The sequence below is a fragment of the Alosa pseudoharengus genome, unplaced genomic scaffold, assembly GCF_046254945.1.
Source record: "Alosa pseudoharengus isolate Yale_2024_CS ecotype anadromous, Long Island Sound unplaced genomic scaffold, YU_APseudo_1.1 YU_APseudo_1.1_scf_18, whole genome shotgun sequence".
NCBI lineage: Eukaryota > Metazoa > Chordata > Actinopteri > Clupeiformes > Clupeidae > Alosa > Alosa pseudoharengus.
The window spans coordinates 20,897,111-20,903,215 of NW_027468650.1; the positions used below are offsets into that span (position 1 = coordinate 20,897,111).

The window sequence follows — 6,105 nt, forward strand, 5'->3', positions numbered from 1 at the left end:
TGGGCCTGTCCAGTATTCTTCACTTCATTAACCCTTCACGTCTTATTATATATATGCCCACATGTAGCCATAGTGAGGTAGTGTTCTTTTCTGTGCAAATGCAGTCCACTTGATATGCACACTTAGCAGACACTACTGGGGCTCATTGCACATATCTAGAGTGCGGAACATAGAACATAGAATGACAACAGGTTACATCTGCTACTTTTACCTGCCCTTAAAACCTGAACTAAAGCCGGCCGTCTACTGTGGACCTAGATGCTAGTGAGCCTCTGTGTCTCTGGGCTCCACATCCTGAGCTGGCTGAAGTGGACGGCAGGCTGCTGCTCCGCTCCGCTGCGGCCGGCCCAGGCAGTGGAGACTTGGCCCGGTCCACGCGCTCCCGCCGCGCCGCTGTCTCTGGAAGAGTCGATAATGAGTTTTTATAGGATCCGCTGGTGCTAGCGCTAGCGCTGGTGCAGGGCCGTGACGGACCGCTCCCTCCTCCTCCACCTCCTCCTCCCCCCCCCCCTCCCCCACGCCGGTTGGCCGAGGCCGGCGGGATCTCCAGCTGTCCCCCATAAGCGCGGCTGCCAGTGTACACAGGCTTCCTGTGATGTTGCCGGGTGCTACTCGAGCCGCCCGCCCTCCATGGGCCTCTTCTCCAGACCCGTCGCGCGCCGTTGGAAATTACATTTACATTTATTTACTCAGCAGATGCGCTTTCATCCCCGGCAGCCGACGGTAAGGCGCAGATATAGATTTTTATCTGCCGCCTGCTCTCCTCCTTAGAAAACAAACTCAGGACTGTGACTAGAGCCAGCGCCATGCTCTGCCAGGCGAGGTGCAGCAACGCTGCCATGGGTTTTGCAGCGCAGCTTTGCGGGTTTAGCTTTAGAGTTAGAGCAACACAAACAAACAAGACCACACACATCGCAGTCAACATAATGTGAACATGCACATTCGGAGACCAGTCCCTTGGACGCACAAGCAGACTTACACATGCTTAACCTCTCAAATGTGCGCACGCACACACACACACAGACACACAGAGACACGCACAGACACTCAGACACACAGACGATTACTCACACCTACACAAACATTCTCATCCTGCTGCTCATCAGCACCCTCGTACACACTCTTTAAAACGGCTCAGTGACGTTGGGGTGCCATTAGCGCCTCCCTTTAGTGTTTACCATGGCTCGCTCTCCTCGCCATATCAGACTGGACCTCCTCATCACCTAACTGTCCCCTGGAAATGCTATCTGTGTGTGTGTGTGTGTGTGTGTGTGTGTGTGTGTGTGTGTGTGTGTGTGTGTGTGAGGAAGAGAGAGAGAGTGTATGTTAGTGTGTGTTAGCGTGTGTGTGTATTTGTGTGTGTGTGTGTGTGTGTGTGTGTGTGTGTGTGTGTGTGTGTGTGTGTGTGTGTGTGTGTGTGTGTAGCGAGAGGTAGGAGTGTGTCCCCACGGCCCCATCTGTGTGTGTGCTGGGTTTCACTGCTCCACGGTGCACAGTTTTCATGACACAGTTATTGGAGTGGCCCAGGCGGCTTTAACAGCCATCTGCGTTTGTGTTTGCGTGGAGCGGCTCATACGGATGGGGCCCTCATGGGGCCGTGATGGCCACTCCAGCCGTCCGCTGCTCTCCTCTATCCCCCACTCTCTTCTTTTCTCTGTCCTTTTCTTCACTTTTCTCTGTCCCTTACTCTCTTCGTAACCCCTCTGTGCCATTCCTTTTTTCTTTCTCTTTCTCCGTCCAATTAGTTTTCCCTCTTTCCCTCTTTGGTCGTCCTCTCTCTGTTCTTCAGTGATTCTTTCGTCCCCTTGAGTACTCCACTATATCACCTGCTCCATTTCACGCTCCATATCAGAGAACTACACACAAGGCATTCACCTGTTCTGTTGTTTTTATGGTTTTGTGTGCTTGCGTGCATGCATGTGTACTGTGTGTGTGTGTGTGTGTGTGTGTGTGTGTGTTCAGTAAGGTTACGGTGGAGGAATTCAGCGAGAGCTCGTCAGAGAGCGGCGAGGACGAAGAGCAGCCAGAGCGGAGGCCAGAGAGCAACACTGACCTGCCCTCTGAGTACTGGCAGATCCAGAAACTGGTCAAATACCTCAAGGTACGCACATTAAACACACACAGACACACACACGGACGCACACACGGACGCACACACGGACGCGCACACACACACACACACACACACACACACACACACACACACACACACACACACACACACACACGCACGTACACACACAAAAAACATGTACTTAGATCCATGAACACGCACACACACTTTCCTTGACTGAAATGTTCCAAACGTTTTGACTGATCCAAAACGCCAGTCAGATTGACACACACTCTGACACGCATACAAGCTTTCACACGTACAAAACTTGCATCCAAAAGCATTTTACTGCAATTACACCCAGAAAACTGTGCACACTTAAATTGCACTTAGCAGGGAGAGGTCAGTGGAGAGTTCAGACTCAAGACACACCGAGGCCGAGGCACAGGGGCCACTACTCCGCAGACAGCATCAGTCGCACTGGAGCTTTACAGATCTTTACAGGAACTCTGCCCTTGACCTTGGGGCGGCCGACGCCAGTTGTAGGCCGCTGGCACCATCTTCTGGCACCGACTCCGCCACCGGCCGCCCTCTGACCTCTCTCCGTTTCCGCCGTCAGAGAACAGGGCAAGTGGAGCGGCCGCCCGCTCCCCCGAAAAACACGCACACGCACGGCAGACATTCCTCTGCTCCAGGCCGGAAACTGTAACATTCACGGAGCTGTTTCTCTATAATCCATATCAGAGGACTGTATGTGTTTTAGACTGTCTCTCTCTCTCTCTCTCTCTTTCTCTCTCTCTCTCTCTCACTCCATCTCTCTCTATTTCTCTCTCTCTCATTGTAGTGAGCTAGTAGAGCATTCTAGATTGAACCAAGTCAATTAGGCTGTATCAGGCCTAATTAAGGAAATGTATCATTTTCTAATACTGCAGTGCATCATTTGTTTTTCCATAGCTGATAATTGTGTTTCAGTGTGTGTGTGTGTGTGTGTGTGTGTGTGTGCGCGTGCGCGTGCGTGCAGATGCCAGCACACACGTGTGTACTTTCTGGGAGCAGCAGCTGTGTGTGCTGTTTGGCCCAATCCACAGAGCATAAAGAAGTGTTGCACTGAAAGGTCTGACAGGGCATATGGTGAATATTAATGTGTCAGACAGAGAGATGGAGAGTGAGAAGGAGAGAGAGAGAGAGAGAGAGAGAGAGAGAATGAAGGGGGAGAAAGAAAGAGGGGGAATAAGTGCAGAAGAGCGAAACTGGGGAGAAGCCTGCAGTGACCCAGACAGCCTTGGCCTGCCTATGTAGCCTGATTAAGCGACAGCTCAAACACACACACACACACACACACACACACACACACACACGCGTGTGCACACACACACACTCGCGCTCGTTAGCGGTCAGTTTATTTTGACGTGTCCGTAGATACGGATGGGGCAATCACATGACGCAATGAGTGGCGCACGCCGCTGCGTAGGCCTGTCACTATGCGGACCCACCGCTACGCATTCCATGCCATAGGTAACCGCTAGCAACAGCAGGGATCGAAAATGAGTCAATTCCTGAAAGCTGGCCTTAATTTCAGTCTCCACATGATTGAGACCCGGCAGTGGTTTGTGTGCAGCGCCGCTTCCAAAAGGTGCATTTCACTCTCTCTCCCTCCTTCCCTGTTCTCCCTGTTTCTTTGCCTTTTTCTCCGGCTGCTTCGTCTTCTATCGTTCTGTTTTTTTTCTCTCTCTTTTACTTCTCCATCTTCCTCTCCTCCTTCGTACTTCTTTTCATTTATTCACTGAAAACGCCCTCCTGAATTGAAATTTTCTTTTTTTCGCTCTCTGGCATAAAGTCACCTCTTGCCTATATAACATGTGCATTAAATGTTATTATAAACCATATAAGGGTCGATGAGTGAATGGGTTGGTGTTTAGATTTAATTTGGCTCTTAATAGGATCATTGGTAGGGCAGCGCTAAATCTCCTGAAGGAAAACAACCACGTGGAGTTCAGCCGCAGGTAGATATATTTAGGTTTGCCAAAACAGAGTGCATTGAATGGAAATGCCCGTCAGGAAAGTGTGCACTCCCCTTTCAAGCAGACACATGCAGAGAGACAAATATATGTGTTCTGGAAAGGGACTAATTTCAGATAAGGCCATTTTTAACAAGCGTGCAACGATAATTACTGCTGTTTAGGTGGTTTTGGTTGTGGTTGTCCCTATGATGTGTGAGTGTGTTTTGTATGTCTGTCTGTGTGACTGTTTTATGTGTGTGTGTGTCTGTGTTTGTTTGTCTGTGTTTGTTTGTATGCTTGAGCTCATAGTATGTCTTAAGCGGAAGGTCACATTCTGGTTGCCTTGACTTGAGCTGACTGAGCTGAACAGTATACTGTACTTATGTGTGTTTGTGTCTGTGTGAAAGACAAAGACAGAGTGTTTGTGTGTGTGTTCCTGTCTGTCTGCGTGATGTGCATGTATTTATGCTGAACAGGATGCATGTGTGCGTGTGTGTGTGTGTGTGTGTGTGTGTGTGTGTGTGTGTGTGTGTGTGTGTGTGTGTGTTGCCTGCTCTTCCCAGGCTGCTCTGTGCTCTGCTGCACTGCACACTGCAGTTATTTATGGGCTTTATCCAGTAGCGCTCTCATAATCTCATTCCCATCCCAGGCCGGAGCCAGCCTGTGCCAAGCTAAATATCTGCTTTATTTTAGGAGCGGCAGCCACGCTTTCTCTTCCCCTGCCAGCGTATAGACAGACGTTTGTATTCCGGACGGGAAGAACATTACGATTTTCATCGAGCGAGCGCAATCGGACGATCTGTTTTGTGTGTCACGTTGTTGTTTTATGTACACAAGGGCATGTCTTGTGTTTTGCTGATGCATGTTCACGCTCTTGTATGTGTGTGTGTGTGTGTTTGCTGGTGCACGTCTTGCTATGCGTAGGCTTATGTAGGAAGCTATTTGGCTCTGTCGACTGCGAACGGCAAATATGTACACACACACACACACACACACACGCACACACACACACACACACACACACACACACACACAGCGTTCATGTTTGGAGAACACACAGTCACAGAGAGCATCCACACTGCGCTCCATTCACACACAGTGAGCGGGGCATTATACTTTCCATACACACTGGCCTAATTGCCATCACATCAGTGAGTGGGTAGTGCAAGGTAACCGCAGGGTATTTGTTTTACAAGCTCCAAACCCAACTGCCTCATTAGCCCGAATTAGAGATGTATGGCAACTAAACACAGTTTCATATACAGAGAGGGAGAGAGAGAGAGAAAGAGAGAGAGAGAGAGAGTGTATAAGGTAGGGAAATGGAGAGAGAGAGAGAGAGAGAGAGAGAGAGGAAGGGAGAGAGTGTGTAAGGTAGGGAAATCGAGAGAGAGAGAGAGAGAGAGAGAGAGGGAGGAAGAGAGAGTGTGTAAGGTAGGGAAATGGAGAGAGAGAGAGAGAGAGGGCACACACTTTTGTAGCTGTGAACAATTACCCTGCTTTAGCCTGCGCTGGTTCCTATTAATGCCTTCTATGTGCCTTCACTGTCGGAGGGCTAGGACTTTGCCATGATACTTTGGGCCAGTATGATTAACCAATTTTATGACTGCCCCAATTGCTTCAAATGAGTGTGTACATTTGTTTGTGTGTGTGTGTGTGTGTGTGTGTGTATGTGTGTGTGTGTGTGTGTGTGTGTGTGTGTGTGTGCGCGTGTGTGTGTGTGCGTGTCTGGGCAGGAAATGAATGTTCTTGTTTCGTACCTGCCGCTTTGCCAGGTTCAGATTTAATTGTCCTTCTGAGAAGAAAAGGAGAGAGAGCGAGAGAGAGAGATAGAGAGATAAAGAGAGAGATAGAGAGAGAGAGAGGGTTCCTGTTATCTTTGCACTGGACACCAGAGGCGGCCATATTGCCTTCTTTTGGTCTGTTTCACCTGTAATCTCTCCAGGGCGTCTCAGTCTCAGGAGTGGGATCTGGTGCAGGTCAGTCTCAGATAGACACGGAAAACCTCATACCACTCACAGGTCAACTCGTCTGAGTTGAGTCAGGAGGATATCG

At 49.6% G+C, this 6,105-nt stretch overlaps 1 protein-coding gene across 1 annotated transcript in view; it reads left to right on the forward strand.

The window, feature by feature from the left end:
- The first annotated feature begins 1,990 nt into the window (after nucleotides 1–1,990).
- odad2 (outer dynein arm docking complex subunit 2) overlaps nucleotides 1,991–6,105 on the forward strand; it is a 59,428-nt gene continuing 55,313 nt past the window's right edge. The window contains exon 1 of the mRNA XM_076291296.1: nucleotides 1,991–2,101. The gene's annotated coding sequence lies outside the window, so the exon portion shown is untranslated. The remainder of the gene's footprint in view (nucleotides 2,102–6,105) is intronic.